This window comes from Grampus griseus, assembly GCF_964374135.1.
Source record: "Grampus griseus genome assembly, chromosome: 11".
NCBI classification, from domain to species: domain Eukaryota; kingdom Metazoa; phylum Chordata; class Mammalia; order Artiodactyla; family Delphinidae; genus Grampus; species Grampus griseus.
The window spans coordinates 59831676-59853876 of NC_139005.1; positions in this window are offsets into that span (position 1 = coordinate 59831676).

Genomic DNA, 22201 nt, shown 5'->3' on the forward strand with positions numbered 1-22201 from the left:
TTTGTCTTTTAAATTTCTTATTGAATGAAAGGTTCTTTAAGTTCTATAATGCTTTACAGTAGAATTTTAATTAAGTAACTCAGGGAAATTTAATGGTTTGAAATGTTATTTCCTTTACCTGTTAAACAAGAATAAATCATTAACATCCAGTAGTACACTATTTTCCATTAATTATATAGAAAATGTCAGTTTTTACATTATGTGCTTGCTCTTTTAAACTGGATTTTTATGAGGAATTCATATCTCTATATAAAATTGTCTACTAATAAATGCTTTCATATTCTGGCAAACTAATTTCAAAGTATCAAAAGTTCACAAAATAGACTTTGGTGTTGTTGAAATATTAGGAATTTCACTGTTAAGAGTGACTTCCATTTACTTTAATGTGTCAAATTTTAAGAAACTCTAATAAAGCGATGCCCTAAATATTTCTTTGAAAAGAGTACTTTTTTGTTTAAAAATGAGAATAATTACAGTGTACACAGCAGGAAAACACCTGAGAAAAATCAAGCAAAAAGGTAAATTAGCATAAACACAATGTTCCATTTCATTTGAGAGCTTTTATTGATTAAAGGAAAATGGAAAGAAAGAAAAACAGAAAGAAATGACATGGTTGCCTTAGTTACAACTATCATTTTATATGATTACCTGTCCCTCCTGTCTGCTGCTACATTTAATAACTTGAGGGCATTGAGGAAAGAAGCAACAAAGAGTGTATAATATTATCCAATGCAAATGACTTACTTTTCAATTTTTTTACTATTATTATGTCTAATTAACTCCATAAAAATATTAATTCACAGACTTATACGTTAATGGTATATTACTCTCTAACATATTTTTTCCTTTAATTTTTTTTTTTTTTTTTTTTGCGGTACGTGGGCCCCTCACTGTTGTGGCCTCTACCGCTGCGGAGCACAGGCTCTGGACACGCAGGCTTCGCGGCCATGGCTCACAGGGCCAGCGGCTCCACGGCATGTGGGATCTTCCCACACCGGGGCACGAACCCACGTCCCCTGCATCAGCAGGCGGACTCTCAACCACTGCGCCACCAGGGAAGCCCCCTTTAAGTTAATTTTAAATAAGGACTTGAGAATGTCATTAATCCATCTGCATTCACTAATTCAAAATGTTTTATCGCTTGTTTCCATTATACCATATATTCAGCTTGGTTCTAAAGATAATATAAAAAACATGAAGCTCTTTACTCTTAAAGAAACTGAACTCTTATAATAGAGACATACAAATATTAACAGTTACCATACATTGTGATGTTTTGTGAAAGATATTAATTATAGAATATTAATAGCTACAGTACACAGAGTGTATCTTTTGTGTTCCAAACTATACTAGGTGCTTTACATATATTATTTCACTGATTTTTTTGACAACCGTATTACCTATGTTATTTCCAATGTCCAGAGGAAAAATTAAGGCTGAGAAAGGTTAAATATTTTGCCCAAAGTTTCACAAGCATGAGGTAGCAGAGCCAGGATAAAATGCCAGTCATATTTGATTTCAGAGCCTGTAGGTTTTGTATGTACAGAGGAGAGACACCTTACCTAACTAATGAGGTCATCAGCTAACTATTGAGAAAAGTCAAATAAATACTCATATAAGACAAAGTGAGGTTTATGATGCAACTGGAGAACTACAACTATTTTATTAAGGTTCTAAAATGAGTAAAGTCGTAAAATGGTACCTAGAGAGACAGGTGGGGGCCTTTTAAGCCATTACTTTTGCATTCTTATCTACGTTTTTGTTTAAATTGTAATTCCTGAGCTTTACCACATTTAACCATGTGATATAAACTTTCTCAAAATACTTCGTGCTTTGCCACCTCAAAGGAAATTTTAATATATATTTTTCTTGATGATTCTAATCAATTTTAAATCCATGGTCACTTTGCCAACTGGAAACTACTGACTAGCCATTCTAGATTTTAGTTGCTGGTTATGAATCTCACAAAATTATATCCATTAAATAATTAAATTTTAAACAAAACATATTCTGTTCTATTGAGAAGGCAATATGAACATAATTCTTCTTAAAGAAAATAGAGGCATTCTCTTTTGATCTGATCATTTCTCCATGGTCTTAATTGGTGAATATGTAAGTGATTTTACTTAAAAAATGAAAACTATGTAGTATTTTTAAATTTTAAAAGAGGAATCAATTAGTTCAACTGCAGTGTTTTACTAACATTCTTAATGTATTATCTGCTTTAAACAGAGGAAAGTGTTGAACCATTTAATATTGTTTAAACTCCATGTTCATATTTCATTTGTATTGTTTTCTTTTTCTTTAAATATCTGGCAGTTATTTAGTTTAGGTATCACAAGTATTTGCCAATTTTCTTAATATCTGAGTCTCCAGTAACAGCAGAGGGAGCTCACAGTGTATTCTCTGGAGATTTCCTAAGTTATATACTTTTACTTCTGTTGCTCAGTGGAGGGGTTTTAAAACTAAAAGGTCTATTTTTTCAAGGGAATTAGTGTAAGTATGTAATAGAAGATATAATTTGTAGACTATGTCTTATAGGAATGAAACATAAAGAAAAATAAATTTGATAACTTCACTGCATATAAATTCATTAAATTCAGTCTTGGATTTTAAACATGAACTACCTCCAAGTGTTATCATTATCCTAGATTTCTGTGCCTAGCCTAACTCTTTTTCCTGAACTCCAGACTTTGATATCTATTCAGTATTTCTCCTCAGATGCCCAATAGACATCCCACCCGATCCAAAAATAATCTCCCCTTTCTGCAAACCTGTCTCTCCATAGTCTTTCCACATCCCTGTTGAGGGCAACATCATCCTCATAGTTTTACATGCTAGAAGTCTTGGAGTCACCTTGACTTACCTCTTTCTCTCAAATCTCAGGTGTAACCCATCACATAGTTCTTTTGGTTATTCTCTCAAAATATTTTCAGAATCAACCACTTCTCAACATCCTTATGCTATCCCCCATCTCACTGCTCATTTGGATAACTGCAAGAGCTGCCTAAATAATATCCTGGCCTTTTCCTTTGTTAACCACTTCCCTATTCTATCCTCAACACAGCAGAAATAATAATCTTTTTAAAACAAAAGGCATATTATATCATTCCTTTCTTCAAAATCTTGTAATCATTCCTCATGTTACTGAGAATTAAGCCAACATCTTTCTAATAGCCTGTTAGACCCTGTATGATTTCTCACCTTCTTCCCAGTTATCTCTCTGACCATATTGGGGGCTACTCTCCCTCCCTAGCTGCAAGGCCTTTACTCTGGTATTTAGGGCCTTTGCTCTGTTATTTCCTTTGTCTGGAAAGCCTTTCTCCCAAATATCTAACTCCATTAATTCCTTTGTTCTTTACTAAAATATCATCTCTCAGTGAGGTAGCCCTTGAGCAACCCATATAAAATCGCAATCCATTTCCCTCTGTTTTTTTGACCTCTCCTACCATACTCTACTGTTTTTCATATAGTTCATATTACCTTTTAATATACTATATAGTTTTCTTATTCATTATATTTTGTCTTCCTTCTAAAATGTAAGTACCAAAGGGAAAAGACTTTTTAAAATCCCTGATGCAGCTCAGGCACGTAGAACAATTCTTTGCATATAATAGGTGCTGAAAAAATTTTTGGTCAAATAAATATATAAATGATAAACATTACCTTTGATTATTTTTATGGTATGTATATGTGCTGCAGTCTGTTTTCAGTGCTGTGCGATAATAGTCTTTTAAAAAAACCTAACACACCAAAGTTAGAAGTTCAAAATTAATCTTGGTGAGAATTATCAATTTTATATTTATTTGTGTGTAGGTATATCTAATAAAGCATAGTAGGTATTCAGTAAATGGAAACTGATTCATAGTATAGTGTACTTGGAGCAGAATAGTGCCAAAGTTTTGGAATAACTTTTAGTAGAGAAATAGTGTTACTTTCTCACTTGAATGATTTTATGACAAAAATAATTATTTTAGATCTCAATATAACCTGTCTCCCAATTTCCCTAAAATATTAATGCTAATGGATTATGTAAATCAGATGAGTCTGCTGATATTTAAGCTGGTATTTACACTAGCAGGTATCTGATTGCCTACTATAACTGAAAAATCATAAATCTGAACTGTTCAGTTGGCTTAAAGAACATATTCACACTAAGGTTAAAGTGTGTTTTTATCAGCTTTATAGCCTCTAATAAAAGATGATCAAATCTGCTCATTATCCAAAATAATTGACTAGTTCTCCTCCACTGTCCAAAGAACAAAATCGAAAGACTTTTGCATGACTTCTATCAAACTACAACTTGTTTCTTTCTAAAGATACATCAAGGATGCTCAAACTCAGGAAACTTTGAATATGCTATCTTTCCCTTTTTTTGGAAATATTTCTCAGCTGTCCATCAAAATCTCTTCTCCCTTTCTCCGGTTCTTTCAGTGTCCACTACAGTTAGGTGTGGCTCTCCAACCTCTGTGAGCTGAAGAGATGTGTATGGCTACTAGGCCTGGCCCCCAAAACCTATAAGCACCTTTCCATGTCTTCTCCTTTAGCTGAGGGAAGGATTTTGCCCAGGGGGTCTTGGAAGGCATGAGTTAAAAATGCCAAGTAACCATCAGCCTGGCCAGAATAATTGTGTGCAGCTATTGTTCTGCTATCTGAAAACCCACCCTTGATGTTTGCATATAAAAAAATAATAAACTTCTTGCTGTGTTATCACTGAAATGGAAGGGAGTGCTATTCGTTAAGGATTTTCAGCTTACCCTAACACATGGCTAACAAACACCAAATACCTACATCTATTAAGTAGATGTCTTCTGTAATCTTTACCCACTTGCAAGGCAGAACTGGAATCCTTTGTCCCCACTGAAATATCTACATTTGTTTCCCAGAGGAATTATGACATTCAATGGTAAATATTGGTTTAGATATCTGTCTTCCTCTTATTATAATCCAACGTTTAAAGGACAAGGATGGAACTGTTTCCATCCTTGGAGTCTCTGTTATAGAGTATCTAGAACACTCTGAGTCCTGAATAAATATTTATTGCTTTATCAAGTTAATACATGAGTGAATGAATCAATGGCCTCAGAAATAGTGCATATTCCATTCATCTCAGCAACACTTCCTTTATTAAAATATTAGGTACTCATGTCTTTAAAAATTACAGAATGATTCTCTCATACTTCCTTTTTCTTTCCTCATCTTCCCTTCTCTAGTTACACAGACACAGGAACTTGTTTCAGCCACATGAAATCAGGTAAGAGGCAATGTCAACCTTTTAGAGGGAAGGTGTCACCATTACTATTAAAAAAAAAAAAAAAAAAAAACCTGAGCAAAATCAAAGAAAGCAAAACTAAAACAGATCAATCAACCAACCAACAAACAGCCACCATAACCAACAAAACAGAAATCCTACACTGATATATCCAGGTGAAAACAATGTCTTTTAGAATCCAGATGGTCACATTACAGATTATGAAGGATTTTTAGAAGTTCATCTTGTCAAGCAAAGGTTACATTTTCAAATAACTCTTCATTTGACATTGGACACAGGAGAATGTAGTAGAGTACAAACTCTAATAAAAATTGTTTTATTCAAACTGACAATTTTCTCTTTTAAATACACGAGAGATGCTTTAAATTTCTGTTGGAAGCACATATCAGTTAGTACGGTAAAGACACAGCCTTCAAAAGGTCCATTGATATTTGTGTACATGGGAACAATAAAATTGCATTGCTCATTGACTGGTAGGAGTTAATTAGTTAAATCTTCAGCACTACTTAGTAGTTTTCACACATGTCACGCAGTTCAAGTTCACACAGTACAAAGCAATTACACAGCCGTAGAAATTTGACAAAGAAAAGACAGATCAAATTCAATAATGCCTACTGTTTTATTCTAAAGAAAAAATAAATTACTTTGGCTCAAAGTGTAACTTGTGTCTATTAAATCAGGGGTCCCCAATGCTCCGGGCGGCAGACCATTATCGGTCCGCGGCCTGTTAGGATCTGGGCCACACAGCAGGTGATCACGGGCAAGCGAGCAAAGCTTCATCTGCCACTCCCCATGGCTCCCCACTGCTCGTGTTATTGCCTGAGTCATCTCCCACCCCCCTACTCCAGCCCCCCACCCTACGACTGCAGAAAAACTGTCTTCCACAAAACCGGTCCCTGGTGCTAAAAAGGTCGGGGACCTCTGTATTAAATTATTCTATATTGGAGAACAAAGTGTCAGAAAAGCAAAGAGAAAAGATGTTATATCAAGAGAAGAGCTAGAAGTTAAACACATTGCACAACAGCCACTATAGAATTACATGGTTTCAGAATATCGTATGTAAATCACAGAAAAATGTTGCATCAAAACAGAACTATAAGGCAATAGAAATGTGGAATAAGTAGTTAAGTTAGGAAACAATTTGATTATTTTTTCTGTCTTATGCTTTGAAATTTAAAAGGTTTAAAAATATCTGCAATAGTTCTTCTTTGGAATAATTGTGCAATATTTTAATTATCTGTTTTCAAAAGTCATCTCTTATATCTAGAATTCCAAAAATCTAGGTCATTTCATATCAAAGGAGAACACAATTCAAGAATTATACATATTTTTATTACCCCCTTTCCAAACGCCTACTTTTTCTGGCTGCTTGCTAACATTCCATCAGAATGCATTATTTCAACAGAAAAGCACTCTTTCAGCTTGTTTATTATGAATGGGAATATTTATAGGTGTACCTTTCTTAAATGGTAAGTCTTCTATGAAATTTACATTTGGAAAATTGTTTTACAGGTTTGAAGAACTACTGTATATGTATAATTTTCAATTTGCATGAAAATAAAGTAATTGATTTAAGGAAAACTAGAGAAGGGAATACCTTCAACAGGAGACTGACCAATGTGAATTCTGTCTTATGTAATTGGAGACCTCAATAAAGTTTATTTTACCTGTTAGCACCACATTATATTTTCCCTCTAAGCTCTGAATTTTTTTAAATGACAATTCATAAGGAAAAAAGAGGACTGATAATATGTATATAAGTCTATTTGTTTGGTACTAGAGGGTTCGCGGAAACGTAAGACAAAATCCCATCATTCTGTGGGTTGAGATAAATTCAAACAAAATTTATAATATGAATATATGATGAGATACATGTAAGAAAAGTTTATTGGTTGAACAGAGTGAGAGCAGATTAGCCTCTCTCAAGCAAAATTGAGGCAGGGCATTGAAATATAAGTAATATGTCAAGGACATCTGAGGAGAAGCACAGGGAATGGTAATAGCAAAGCTTTAAGTCAGGTTCATTAATGTTAATTTCTCTATTGCAGCAAGTGCAGAGATTGAGGGTTTATATTGAAATATTATATTGGAAGGGATAGCTGGAATTTTCTGGCCCCACCAAGTCCTCCCCTACACTATGCAGCTGACAGCTCATAAATCATATCCCGAAGTTCATCCCCTCACACAAAAGTTTAAAGCTAGAACCATCTAAACTGGTTCATGTAATGCTATTCTCCTCAACTTGCTCCAGTTTCTCTCTGTCATCTAATTTATGTCATCTAAGATCAATTTATGATCTCATTTTGTCCCACATACTCCATGGACCTCCCACCACATGGAACTCACACATTTGCCAAACAATATTTTACTAGCTTCACTCTCTTTGGCGAAATACTCATGAAAGAACTGTCCACTCTTCTTAATCTCACTGCTTCTTATTCCCTTTTTCTCTCTGTGCTTAAGTACTGGCTGTTTGTTTGCTTTTGGTCCTTCATGACAAAAGGGCTTTGTCCAAACCAGGGCTTACTATTGCTCATTACTGTATGCTCAGAGCATAGAATAATGAGCACATAATAGACATGCAATACATATTTGCTGACTGAATTATTATGGTACCAAATAAACTGATATTCCTCCTGCAGAAGTTTTAATTCCAATGATTTGGAAATCAAGTCTAATCAGGAACCATTTGGGGAAGGGCCTTCTTTATATTCTGTAAGCAGTGGAGGATAAAATTTTATTCAGGCAGGCAGGTTTTTTAAGCCTCCAAAGGGTACCCTACCCAATTCCTACTCGTTTCACTTTATTAAATGCTAAAATGAAAGTTTGTCCCTGAATACAGAATATGACTAAAATGCGATCTTGATAAAGAATATAACCTAGAACTCTCTCAACTAATCCTTAGGAAAATCCTTGTTATAAGAAGTACTACTTACAGTTCTTAACTTACAACATATGCAGTCTTATAAATAATCTAAATTTTGTACTTGGATGAAGCCATGACATCAGAGGGTTATGAAGCTGAATCAAAATGGTTGGGCTCAGGTGAAATACTTTAACTCACTTGTATTTTGTTGTTATGCCATTCACTTTATAGTATTCTGAGTAACATTATAAGAAGCATTGTATAAAATGCGTTATTGTATTTAATTTTGAGAACATTGTCAAATCCATTTTCTGTTATATTATGCAGAAAGTCTTGTTCATGAGGCTCTAACAATGAGAATTCCAAGTGTAGAAACTGTGCCACCATTTGCCTTGCATTACCTTATCAATTTTAACTTCTGGTTTATTACTTTCACATCTCTATATTGCCTTTGATCCGAGACCATAAATTCTATCTATCTATCATCTTGTATAGTGATTCTTTATGGAATAAACCTGTAGTATAAATAGATGGATAACGAAAGAGTATAGAATTCTCTAGGCAATATCAGCCCATTGGAGATTTTTCATCAAGAAAGTGACTCTATAATAATAAAAATAATTTTTATTATTACTTACAAATGGAGTTAAAGTCAAATTATTAATTGTTTTTGATCCTCCATAAGTTCCAATCTTCCAACCTCTGTTCCAAATTTTATTTTTGTATGAACAAAGATCAAGAACATTTTGGAATCATGAATTTTAAAGAAAAATGTGCACAGGTACATCCATTTTAAAGGCCCCACATTTGTTATTCTTGAGAGCAATGCCATAATTATTGCCTGGTTGTATACACACCAGATACCCTGAGGTTGGCCTTAGCGTAGTGGGCTTTTACCAAGAAGTGTCATCCAATTTACCCTAAAATATTTTCCCAGCAAATGCAAGCACTCATTGTATTACAGAATTTATTACTTATTAAAGCACTTGGGTCTTTACTACTTTCTCCTTGGAAAATTTTAAATAAATGCATTTTCAAAGAGTATCCTGTGAGACTAAGAGTCCAGAGAAGATGGTACATATAGTCTTGTTTCTCCTTGTTCTTCCCAGCTAGATACAATTAGAAACCCCGGCAAAAGCATGAGAGGCAATTAATTAAAGGAGAACTCAAGAAGGTGGAAAGAGGAAGGCAGGTAGTTAGACTTCAGCAAGCATCATAAATATGCTTCAAGAAGCAATTACAAAAACAAATACTATACTTGTTTATGACCAATCATCTTGCTCCTTGTTTCTATTTGTATGCAACTTTGTTATATATTTTGCTATTTTTCTACAAAATATATTTTATATCCTAAAATTGTTTTGGGGGGCAAATTCAACTATAAAAAAGAAAATTTTATTTAGGTTTACTTTTTGGTGAGCATAAGACTCCCACTAGTTTGTGTGCCTGCTTGTCTGTTTCCTCAAGAAACAGCCCTTGAGTTTGATAGCCTATGAACTATGGCTTATCTGAGATAAATCTCTCCGTTTCTCTGAGAAAAAAAAAAGAAAAACTATTCAAAATGTAGAACAATTAAGCACCAAACTTTCACTTCAAATCACCAAATGAGTTTAAAACTTCAAATGCCTAGAAAGGATAAGATTAAGCAAATCCATGAAACAAGTTTTAGGTACTTTTTAAAAATTTTTTATCATGGGTAAAAAGGAATATTTGCCTCTTAAAAACAAGACTCCACATAGAAGTATTTTCTCTTTTATTTTTCTTAAAGCATGTAGTCTTTCTGTTTATCTTTCATTTTTGCACTGCTGATAGAACCATAAGTGTATAGAAATATCTCTTTATTTAAAAGCAACAGGGCAAACCCTATGGCAAACAGCAACTGATAATTTCCCTCAGTGTTGGGAGAAAAGTTGGAAGAAGCAGGAATGTGATGCAGGCACTACTCAGTCCCAGCTCATTGTTACCTTGAGGAAATATGGGACCAGCAGTGCCAAATCTTACTATTATTGAGGAGAAAACAGAGCTACATTTTAAAATGAAATTCACATTTGAAGAGTGTTGTATAAGCCAAACAAAGCCTGTCTAGGTCCTGGGTAGAGCCACGGGCCCACTAATGACTTCTATATGAAGTATTGTTCTATTGTCCTCTGAATTTATTGTTGTGAAGGGAAGTCTAAGGACACCCTAATTTTCCTTTAAGTCATGTGCGGTTACCATTTTTTCCCTGCCAAGATATCTATAAAGTTTAAAAAATACTGCTGACGTTCTAAATTTTTGGATCTCTGGGTTTGAATCCCTTTATTCTTTTTCTATGGTATATTGTGAGCATTATTTTACTTATAAATTTAAGTCTTCAACTCTAGAACATTTTTCAACTGTACTATTGATTTTTAAATTTTATTTGTTCTTTCATCTGTTTCTAGTATGTAGGCAATTTCTCGGTATGCTATCCTCTATCTTCTATAGCTGTCATCTCTCTCCACATTTTTAAATGTCTTTGTCTGATTCCCCTGCACATTTGGAGAGTTTTCCAAGGTTCTCATTTCCAGCACATCCTTTTCATCTTTTCACTCTTGCTCTATAGAAATGAAATTATATAATTCTTAGTCTAGGAAGCTGAGGATTTCTTAATTCTTGTACCAGGTAGGATCAAGTTGTCTTATTTAAATGGTTTCCAACATTATCTATCTATCTATCTACTACACATCTACATGATATACATAAGGATATATATGGGAAAATACACGTAAGGATAGAGAAATATAGCATTTCTTCATTCTATGTGAGTTAAACAAATACAATAAGGCAAAAACAGGTTCTGAGAGCTACACCATTTCATTGTCCCTACCCTACAATACCCAAAACAAAATTTAAGATCTTTTTAGAAGTTAGAGGGAAATGATTAACTTACCCATCATGATCATAAAGACGATAGACAGTTGGTCTTTCTCTTTCAAACCTAGAATAGAGCTAACCTACTTTAGTGTAGCAGTGAATGTCAGGTGGGAGAAGAAATGAAGAAGAGAGGAAAAGATGGACAGGCTGAGATTTTTCAGGAACCATTCCTTTCTATTACAAGTCTGATGACATCAAATGAATAAAATGAAAGAGAAGATCAAAATCTTCAGTGACTCACCACTAGAGAGATGGTCCCACGAATGTTCTCAACTTTGCAGTAGCAATTCCTTTTTCACTGAAGAGAATAAAGAGAAAAGTAAGAACATAAAAAAGGTCAGAGACCTTAGATTCCTATTCAGAGTAGATACACTGGTTCTAATGCTTTTTTTATTGTTTCATTGTAGTCTTAATTCTCATAAGCTCTTCTCTTATCTCATTCATCTTTTATATTTTGAATGTCTATCAAGGAATTCCTAATCCATCTAAATCTGGTTTTCTTATCATCTCATCTTGTATGTCATTTTATAAAATCTGCATTTATTAAATTTTGATGTCAATAATTTTTCAGAAATATTCTCTTATTTCCTAGGAAAAGATATTTTTTGGCAATGTCTTACCCTCTGCTTCTTTGGCTATGTGTTCCTTTCTTTATTGTGTATGAGCACAATTCCCCCAAATTGGAGAGACCAACAAGGCAATACAGACAATTACAATTTACCAAAGTAGAAACTTATGAATAGCAACTTCTGCATTAATCAGTGCTGGGGTAGGAAAACCTGAACTGTCATTGACAAATTGCTAGAGGCTTAATGTGAACAACTCTGAGAATTAAAAACTCCAAGACTAGTTATCAGTAGGCTACACACTTTTGTGAATTTTACCTCCGGAAGTTCTACCAGGTTCTCACTTTGAGTATTAGTGAAATATCCCCTCATGCTTCTGGTAGGGAGAGGGGGAAAAGAACCATTTTGAAATAACACCAAAACATTCTGCTCTTCTTAACAAAGTGTGTCCTCAGGAGAAACTATTTAATCAGAGTCTTACCTGCTAGGATTTTATCACAGCCTAACTGAGAGAATGGAAATACCCGACTCCAGCCGATTCTAGCCATCCTGTTCCACCTAAGTATGTATAGGGGAATGAAGGGGGAACAGGAGGCATATGAGCGGTTCACAATCCAGAGTCGGGATCACTGAAAGACTGAGACCTAATCATAGGACTATAGAACACTTCCTCTCTCCCCACACCTCACCACAATATTACTAAAGGCCTATTTATAACAGTTCCTTTTGGCCAGTACATCACTCCTAGCTATCAAAGAAAAAATTACAAAGTATACCAAATGGCAAAAAAAAGTTTAAAGAGGCAGAGCAAGCATCAGAACCAGACTCAGACATGACAGGGGTTTTGGAATTATCCGACCAGGAATTTAAAACAACTATGATTGCAATGCTAAGGGCTCTCATGGGTACAGTAGACAACATTCAAGAACAGATGGACAATAAGCAGAGAGAAGGAAATTCTTTAAAGAGCCAGAATGAGATTCTAGGAGTCAAAAACACTGTTAACAGAAATGAAGAATGACTTTGATGGGCTCACTAGTAGACTGGACACAGCTGAGGAAAAATATCCCTGAGCTCAAGGATATCTCAATAGAAAACTCCCAAACTGCAAAGCAAAAGGAAAGAAGACTGACAAGAAAACAAACTCCAGAGCAGAATATCCAAAAACAGCAAGTCAACTACAAAAGGTTTAATATGCACATAATGGGAATACTGGAAGGAGAAGATAGAGAAATATACAGAATAAATATTTAAAATAATAATGACTGAGAAGTTCCCCAAATTAATATGATACCAAACCACACATCCGGGAAACTCAGAGAATACCAAAGATAAATGCCTCCCCTTGCTCCCCTCCAAATATACATAGGCATATGATTTTCAAACTAAGAAAATCTAAGAAAAAAAATCCTGAGAAAAATCAGGGGGAGGTGGGGAAAATATTTTACCTACAGAAGAGCAAAGATAAGAATTACATACAACTTCTCCCAAGAAACCATGCAAATAAAGAGAGAGTGGAGTGAGAAATTTAAAGGGTTCAAAGGAAAAAAACACCAACCTGAACTTCTGTACCTTGTGAAATTATCCTTCAAATGTGAAGAAAAAATAAAGACTTTCTCAGACAAACAAATTGAGGAACTTTGTTGCCAGTAGACCTGTCTTTCTAGAAATGTTAAAAGAAGATCTTTAGAAAGAAGAAAAATAGTACTGCTAAGAAACTTGGATTTACATTTAAAAAAAGGAAAGAGCATTGAAGAAGGAATAAGATAAAATAAAAATGTATTTTTCTCACTTAATTTGTCTAATTAGGTAACAGTTTATTCAAAATAATAGCAACAATGTACTTGATTTTATGATTTTATACAATATGTGCTTTTGTATGCTTATGTATGAGTGAAATGAATTTCAGCAATGATACAAGGGATGGGAAGGAAGAATTAGGATTATTTTGTTATTATACGGTATGTGCAACAGAAACAAAGCAGCAGAGTGCTATTTGAAAGTGGACTTGGATTAGTTGTAAATGAATATTACAAAATGTAGGGCAACCACTAAAAGAGTAAAAAAAGTATAACTGATATGCTAAGAAAGGAGGAAAAAATGGAATGATATAAAATGCTCAATTAAAATCACAAAAGACAGAGAAAGAATGGAAGACAAAATAGAAAGAAGAATAAGGGCAGTAAACAGAAAACAGTAAACAGTAAAAAACAGAAAACAGTAACAAATATGGTAGATATTAATCCAATTATATCCATATTCACTTTGAATGGTCTAACTGCACCAATTAAGAACAGATATTGTCAGGGTGGATCAAAAAACAAGACCCAAGTCTATGTTGTTTACAAAAAAAAATTAAATATAAAATCACATACACATTAAAATTAAATGGATGGAGAAAGTTTCATTCTTTGGCATGTGGATATCTAGTTTTCATAACACAATTTACCAAAGAGACTATCTTTTCTTTTATTGAGTATTCTTGACTGTCTTCTCAAATATTAGTTGACTGTACATGTATGGGTTTATTTATGAGATCTTAAATCTGTTCAGTTGGTCTATGTGTCTGTTTTAATGGCACTACCATACTGTTTTGGTTACTATAGCTTTGTAGTATAGTTTGAGATAAAAAAGTGTGATGCTTCCAGCTTTGTTCTTCTTTTTCAAGATTGCTTTGGTTATTCAGATTCTTCTGTGGATCCATATGAATCTTAGAATATTTTTTTCTATTTCTATAAAAAGTGCCTGTGGAATATTGATGGAGATTGCATTGAATCTATAGGTGGCTATGGGTAGTATGGACATTTTAACAATATTAATTCTCCCATCCATGAACACAGACTATCTTTTCACTTATTTATGTCTTCCTCAATATCATGCATCAATGCCTAATAGTTTCCAGTGAACAGATTTTTATTCTAAGTATTTTTATTTTTTTAGGATGTTATTGTAAATGTTTTATTTCCTTTTCAGATAGTTTATTATTAGTGTATACAAGTGCAAACATATCTTATCTATGGATAGTTGCTAGCTGGTCATCTTGTGAGGAGGACTGAAGTTGGGAATGACCAGTGTTAGAATTTTCTAATTCACTTTTTTAATGTACTCATTATTATATCACCAACAAAAATTATAATAAATGAAATATCATAATGTGGCATTGCTTTGCCTCTAGTGATGCCCCTGGTGGTTCAAAGATGCTTACCCCAAATTAGAAACATTATTCCTCCTCTTGACTCCTGAATTATTTAAAGTATTTTATTGAAAGTGCATCTATCTTTCTATAATTTTTGATAGCTATAGTACTCATTGTCTTGTCAGTTCTTCAATATGTCTTTAGAGTACAGTTTTCTTTTGGTTGGTAAATCCTGTGTGTTAGATGATTCAACAATGAAGTTAAGTGCTATGTTAATGTCAAAATGCATCAGGGATATCAAAGAATATGGGAAACACACTTGATTCTATACATCCCAAGATAATTTGAATGTCAACATTAATAAGCAATTCATAAATCTCAGAATTTAAAGAACAAAATAATAATGCAGAAATAATTTTGAACAAACATCTCTCCAAGTAAATATAAATTAGGCCCTTTGCCAGAATCATAGAGTTATGGCCAAAGCTTAGACTTAGTTTTGTGCCTTTGGCTCCTGGGTCCAGCAATGTTTGTTTCTTCCTGCAAAATACTTATGCAATAGTAACTTTGGAGAAAAAAGTTCCCTGAAAAATATTTTGGCCAGTCCACATATTCAGGTCTGCTGATTTTACATAAGGCTCATTTGCCGAATTAGAAAAAGGCTCCACTTCTGGGAAGATGAATTAGAAAAAGGCACAGTTTTCCTCAGGGCTAACACAGCCTTGCATCAAGTAGCATGTTGAGAGGGTTTTTAGCCTCAGCTGGCTATCTTGACTGAGGTGCACTGGCAGGACACAACTTACATGACCTGTATAAGGTTGGCCTGAATATACTTTTCTTAAATTCACTTTTTTCACAAAGCAATGAGAATAAAAGCTTAGTAAAATACAGAAGTTCTATTTTAGGTAAAAGTCCCGATCATTATATTTGCTACTTGCTAACCTCCTGTTTTCTTTAAAATTTGATTCAGGTATAATCCTTTTAACCTTATCCATTTGAACTAATAGTAAGTTCCATGAGAAGAAAACAAACTGTGAAAGCCAGTATTTACAATTATTTTTACAAGTGTGCTGCCACTGTGTTTTTTAAATAAACTCTCACTGAAAAATGTGCATAATCTCAAAGATTATGTGTCAGCAACATGAAATGGCTAGAATTTTCTTTATTTCAAAGGGAATTTGTTTCTCTATTTTCAATGCCAGGATACAAATATATTTCCTCTTAAGAGAGCAAAATGACAGAATCCATTCCATTGTTTCTGTGAATGATAATTTACTAATCAGAATTACCTCCAAGCAATTTGTGATTTTCACTATTGTAATGCTATCAAATAAATGTCATTATGATTTTCATTTCTCTAATAATTAGAGATATTGAGCATCTTTTCATGTGCTTTTTGGCCATCTGTATGTCTTCTTTGGAGAAATGTCTATTTAGAGAGGTATCACCTCACACTGGTCAGATGGCCATCATCAAAAAGTCTACAAAAAATAAATGCTGGAGAGGGTGTGGAGAAAAGGGAGCTCTCCTACACTGTTGGTGGGTATGTAAATTGGTACAGCCACTATGGAGAACAGTATGGAGGTTCCCTAATAAACTAAAAATAGAGCTAGCATATGATCCTGCAATCCCACTCCTGGACATTTATCTGGAGAAAACCATACTTTGAAAACATACATGCACCCCAATGTTCATTGCACCACTGTTTACAATAGCCAACACATGGAAACAACCTAAATGTCTATCTACAGATGAATGGATAAAGAAGATGTCCATCTACAGATGAATGGATAAAGATTGTGTGTGTATATATATATACACACAATGAAATATTACTCAGCCATAAAAAAACATGAAATAATGCCATTTGCAGCAACATGGATGGACCTAGAGATTAACATACTAAGTGAAGTAAGTCAGACAGAGAAAGACAAATATCATATGATATCACTTATATGTGGAATATAAAAAATGATACAAATGGACTTATTTACAAAACAGAAACACACTCACACTTAGAAAACTAACCTATGGTCACCAAAGGGGAAGGGTGAAGGGGAGGGATAAATTAGGAGGCTGGGATAAACATATACACACTACTATATATAAAAGAGATAATCAAGAAGGACCTACTGTATAGCACAGGGAATTCTACTCAATACTCTGTAATAACCTATGTGGGAAAAGAATCTGAAAAAGAATAGATATATATATATGTATAACTAAATCGCTTTGCTATACACCTGAAACTAACAACACTGTAAATCAACTATACTCCAATATAAAATAAAAATTTAAAAAAAGAAACTGTAATTCCAATGCATAAAGTGTAGTGTCATAAGTTATATAATCAGACAGCCTAGATTCAAATCCTTGCTTGACAGACGGTCAGCCACGTGACATCGGATAACACCATAGTTTGCCTTCAATAGAAGAGATCTGTGAATAACAGAAGTCCAAAAATGGATTCCAGCATTCAAAATCTCTTCTAAAAGTATTTTGTTTACCTTCTGCTTTTTCTGTATAGGAGACTTTTCTATCTTTCCAGGACCTCTCATTTTGCCTAAATGGAGCAGTAGACATATAACTGAAGTTCTTACGCTTTTAAGAAAATTAATATGTCAAGATTCATTTAAACTTCTATCATCAAGTTATTAAAGCATTTTATACCACAATTTTCATCCGTAAAATGGGGCAGATACCACACCCATCTTTAGAAGAGTTACAAATGCTATGCTTTTGAACTGTACATGGCACTAAATAGTAAACACTCAATAAATCATGGTTATCACTATTAATATTCCTGTATTTCACAGAAATGCAAAAATTCATAATACTTGAGAAGACTTTTGTTGATTTCATAAGAATCAAGTCTACGACGCATTTTTAAATCTACGTGCAGTCATCTGGGTCTTATATGTTTTACAATTTTTTTCTTAGGAATTTGAATAAATGGCAAAAGCAGACGGAGAAATTTCACACATGTAGATTTAGTTCAGAATAAGTGATATAGACCAACTGAATTTTAAAGGGAAAAGTCAGTAAAGGAAGGAAAAATAAAAGTAAATGATTATATGTGGGCATCTGGAAGAAGAAAAATATTATGTTGCTATTATTAGACTCCTTTTAAAATTATCAGGTTTGTGTGCTGCCTTCTCAGAACCCACACACTTTGAGTGTTAAGAGGAGGAGTTTTTAGTTCTGAAGTAATTATAACAAGGGCATAAGCTTCTGTAGGTGGGAGACAACTTATTTTGTGGAGATATTTATTTTAGGCTTAGAATAATATTTTATTGAATTTAGATATTTTGGTAAGGTTCGTGTTCTCCCTTCAGTGTGAGGCACAGGACGGACAGAAGAAAAATGCACGTGATACTTTCACAATGGAAAGTTCTTTCTGTTTATAGGGAATGTTAATCAAGCATATCAAGAGACTGAACTTATCTTGTGGGATATATACAAATCCAACCTTGTGTGAACTGCCAAAGACAATTTTGTCACCTTCCTTTGATTCTTTACTTTCCTAGTATCTTTATTATCATAAAATATTAATAAGAATACCGTAGAGGCTTTAATTTAAAGTTTTGAATGTTGTCAGGGAACTACACTCAATATTTTGTAATAACATGTAAAGGAAAAGAATCTGAAAGAAAAAAAATATATGTATGTATAACTGAATCACTGTGCTGTACACATGAAACTAACACAACACTGTAAATCAACTATACTTCAATTAAAAATTTTTTTGAATGCTGTATAAATAACTTTTCTAAGAAATATCAAATAATATCTTCATCACTCTGTAAATAAGTACTAAATTTTCTTTTTTTTTTAAACAGTTCTACAATCTGATCGCTACGTACTACTGTTCAACGTTGTTTCTGCACTTCTTTAACTTGTATGGGGTACTCTGTTAGTTTTGTTACCCAGAAAAAGAACCGTAGTACCATAATTTGAAATACTCTCACTCTCACTAGTTTATCATCAGACTCGAAGGGCTCTAGACTAGCAGCTAATAGTAGATTTTATGTGAGGGAAGTATTTTTTTTTCTAATTAAAGACTTTATTTTTTAGAGCAGTTTTAACTTTATAACAAAACTGAAAGGAAGGTACAAAGATTTCCCACATACACCTTGCCTACATGTGTGTAGCCTTCCCCATTATCAACATCATTCACCAGAATGGTAAGTTTCTTGCAATCAGTGAACCTGCACTGGCACATCATAATCACCCAAACTCCATAGTTTACCTTAGGATTCACTCCTGGTGTTGTATGGGTTTGGAAAAATTCATATAGTCTGTGGGTTTGGGGAAACTAGAATGACATATATCCATCATTATAATATTATAGAGTCTTTTCATGGCCCTAAAATTCCTCTGTATCTGCCTATTCATTACTCCCCCAACCCCCACCCTGCACTATTGACACGCTTTTCTCCTAAGGCTCTATGCTGGATCTATTTTGAGATAACTGCCGCTGTTCACTCTAAGAATGTTAGACATGTTCCCTGATCTGCCACCATGGCCTTCTGCTGCCCCTTAGGCTGCCAAGGCCATCCCCTGGCCCTGACGTAAGGCACCACCACTCCCTTCCGTGATCCTAGAAAACTGCTGGTCTCCCCAAGGTGGTGCTCGGATATCTGGAGTCCTTAGTGCTATCTTTATGCTATGTTCTGAGTTGTAAGTGAGGAAAATGCTTATTTTCTCTTTTATGTTACATTCTTCTAGAATGGGAACTAAACCTTTATTTTCTAATGTTTTACAAAGACAAAACTGTAGCCTTTTCTGTCTCTGTATTTCAAACATGAGCCCATGTGAGTGATGAACTGGGAAAAACTGTCCAAAAAACAACAAGGTTTACTCAGAAAAACCATTCCTTCCCTTAGGATAACTTTTCTCCTAGAAATCTCTTTGATTCCTCATTCAAATGACATTGACAGTAAGAAAAAGAATCCACTAACATTTATTCAAGGATTATTATGTGTCAGACATTGTTACAAATGCTTTATGTGTGTTCATTAATTTAATCCTCATGGCACTTTGAGATTTTTAGTAGAAAGTATTATTTCCATTGCAATGAAAAATGGCTAAGATGTTTCATCCTACCTTATACACTTGTTTTAATACGTGCTTTACTAATATTTCTAAATTATAATCTCATAATTCCCAAGCTAAAATTTAAAATTAGGCCAAGCTGAGTCAAAATCCATCAATGGTTTGCAATGAAAACTGTAGTAGATTCAAAGCAAAACATTATCTTGACACATAATGTGCATAATAAGGAGTGTTACATTTATAATATAAGGAAGAAGACAAATGCAGAAAACCATACAAATATAATCTGAGTAAAGTAAAAATATAGGCAAACACATCAATAATGGATTTCTAGTAACAATCTAGAAGTTCTCACTCCTTTTATAAACTAATTTTTGTTTACCTAATTGATTTGGCATACATTAATTGAATTCAAATTTTAATTGTTCAATTATTTGTTGAGATTATTGTGAGAATGAATATGCAGTGCCTATCTCTTAAAAAGTCAAGAGTATTCAAATATAAGCTTGTCAAAATTACCACTGTAGGACATCTTATGTTTTATGATAACTATATGTGTCAAATGTTTTTGAATTAGAGTGGATGAAATTATTAGTTTCATTTTGTTTTTCTTGCCAGAATCAGGGAAAGCTTCATAGAAAAGGAACCACCTGCACTTTGAATTGAGACATAAGATTCATCAGGTAAAGAAATGTAAAAAGGAATTAGAAGAAAACAATACTAAAAACTAGGTAACAAAAATCAAATTAGGAAAAAACAGATAAAATCATGGACTTTTGAGAATAAAGCACATTAAATCCTATGCTGAGTATGCATTATCCAGCAGGTAATGGAGAGTCCAAAGAATATCAAGTTATTATGTTGTACACTTGAAGTATATGTTATATGTCAATTATATCTCAGTTTTAAAAAAGAAAAAATAAATGGAGAGTCCACAGAGGTTTTAAATATAGGCTTTGTCTATGTCTTTCAAAGTTTTTAATCATAGCAGTCATTACTGAATAGCTGTGTGTCTTAAAAAATCATACGAGTATTAGAAAAACATTTTTCCATATCAGTGACTCCTATTAAACTACCCGAAATTTACTTCACTTCTTTGAATTAAAACCTTAAGGACTTGCAGGAAAAACAACTTATTAACTTACCCACAGTTAATGACATTAATTAGTAAACCAGAATAGCTGAAATAAAACAGACTTGCATGAATAAAGCATAGAAGATATTGTTTTCAGTGAAAAGAAATAAATACACAACATTTAATGTTACCTAGAAAAGCAATGGGGGAGGACTCCGTAGTCACATTCAGGTAAGGTATACCAGCTCCAGGCAACAGGAAATGTACACACATCTAAGGCTGGGGAAAATGTATCAGTCACTGACTTGATAGGGAAATAAAAAAAAAAAAAAAAGACACACTCAAAAGAGTGTAACTGAAAATAATTTAATGAAGGGGATAGGAATTAAGAGGTTAAGGGAATAAAAATCAACGAAAGAAAGCAGTTACCAGCTCTAGACCTGAAGGTGCAAATAGAGGGCATGGTGTTCCCAGAGCCCACAGGGAGCAGAGTCTTGGGACAAGGGCTATAGACAGAAGCTGGACCTCTGGAATGCAGCCAGTCGTGCCACGTGGAGGGAGCTGGGTAGTGGAGCACAAATTCAGTCTCTTTTACTTTCCACACACTAATCTCCTGCCCATGCCTCCCACTGGCAAAATCTATCCAGAAATCAAGAAAAAGAGAGCCTGGCTGACCAGTCTGCAGAGCTCAACCTTCCGAAGCATGAATCAGGGCAGAGAAGGGCAGGGAGAAGATCTGGAGAAGCAAATGGAGAATAAGTAGCAAAGAGGAGAGGAAGGAGACACAGTGAGAGTGAAGACATTAATGAGGGCTGAGGGCCACTATAAACAAGTCTTTGTAACTATGGGCACTATTAGTAGAGACTGGGAAGAAACCACCAGTAGGTGGGAAAGGGGAAAACATTTGTCCTCTTTGACATTTCTGGAATGTAAAGCAGATAGAGCAATGCATTTGTTTGCACTGTCATTTGCTTATTTAGATAACATTAGTTTTTTTGTATATTACTACTATTAATGACAATCAAATAAAAACAACCTTAGAGCGTCTTCATTTTCCAAACAAAATGTTGAGATTCCTTCCTCAAAATGGCTTTGTGTTTCATTTTAAGAAGAAGTTTAGTATAGCCCAACTTAAACATCATCATGAATTTACTTATAATGTTTAGGTTCTTCAAAACCATGTGATTTTTTAAACTCACACAGCCAAGGCACTTCCAATAATTCTTTTGATTATTTTCACCATGATTTACTAATGTTCTTACATCAGTTCACTTGTTACTATTTTAACCAAGGACATAGTAAAAACATTTAAGGTAAATAAATGTTCTTGCTTTAA